Source organism: Acanthisitta chloris, unplaced genomic scaffold (genome assembly GCF_000695815.1).
Source record: "Acanthisitta chloris isolate BGI_N310 unplaced genomic scaffold, ASM69581v1 scaffold4011, whole genome shotgun sequence".
In the NCBI taxonomy this organism is placed as follows: domain Eukaryota; kingdom Metazoa; phylum Chordata; class Aves; order Passeriformes; family Acanthisittidae; genus Acanthisitta; species Acanthisitta chloris.
Window position 1 is genome coordinate 10,210 of NW_008657488.1, and position 1,216 is coordinate 11,425.

At 39.6% G+C, this 1,216-nt stretch overlaps 1 protein-coding gene across 1 annotated transcript in view; it reads right to left on the reverse strand.

The window, feature by feature from the left end:
- Positions 1 to 1,216, reverse strand: part of LOC103811732 (kinesin-like protein KIF21A) — a gene marked incomplete at its 5' end in the record, with an annotated part of 54,196 nt that overhangs the window by 8,439 nt on the left and 44,541 nt on the right.

Below are 1,216 nucleotides of genomic sequence, written 5' to 3' on the forward strand. Positions count from 1 at the left end.
TTACATGTGAGGGCAGAAGAGCTGAATGCCCTTCATAAACTACGTAAGGATTTTTACTATTTAGCTTCAACACCTGTCAGCTCTGGACTATCAGTTAAAGGAAACCACATACAAACACAAACAAATGACAACAAAATGCTGAATGTTGGGTAGATGGGAAAATTTGTGTAATGATGAAAAAAAACCAGGATGCTTAAAGCTCCTGGATGCCCAAGACCAACCTTAGACATCTTAGCCTAAACAGCACATCTGAAAAAAAGAGCAAATGTAATGTACACTGCCAGTTCCAAACTCTGCAGGCATTTCACATCATCTGCCTTCCATGGGCAGACCTGGAGAAGTGCTATTAACTTGTGTGCCTGAGGAAGGTTCCCAATGCACCCCATACCCAGCACTGAACTCAAACTCGAATGGCCAAAAGGGAGTATGATTGGAGTGGAGACACCCCAGAGGAATCTTCATGGGGAAGTTAGTTCTGTGGTGATGCCAAAAGACTAAATCAGCCTGAAAAGAAACCCTCACAATTTAGCACCAAATGAAAATGATTAGCAGTCTAAAATCCCATGCATACAACTGCACACACACATGGACCCCATTATTTTCTGCCAAGTGTAGAAAAGCCTCAAGGTTAGGCCCAAACCATCATCACACTGCTGTGGCCTGTCCAGCCCACAGTTAAGGCTCTCCGACATGCTCTTCTAGGGATTACACATGTAACTGTGAGGAAAAGGAACTAAGCCATAGCCCTATCTCACCAAAAAACAAACAAACAAACAAGTGTCAGATGCTTTAGGAAAATGCAATAATTCCCTAATATTGACCAGAGTTTTGCTTGGAAGGAAAAGGTCCTTCATGATACAAGCTAAATTTGTGGCAACTGTCTGGCTTATCTAGTATGTCTTAGAAATTATTATTTTATACATTTTTACTGCTCAGGGCATCTTTGTTCATATAATTAATTTCTCCTCAACAATCCTTTTATAGATTTTACTAATATTAATAGTGCCTTAAATTGTTTGACATTAAGTTCCTCATTTTGGAAAGGCATTCACCTCTCAACCTGCACCTTTCCATGTTTTCAAGAGTACAGGAACAATTTACTTTATTATTAATTTAGGTCTCTATGTTTTTGTTTTCTAGCATCACACAAAACTAACATGGTTTTCTCCGTAGTATTCCCCAATGGATCATGCTGCCTCTAGACTGAGTTATTCCT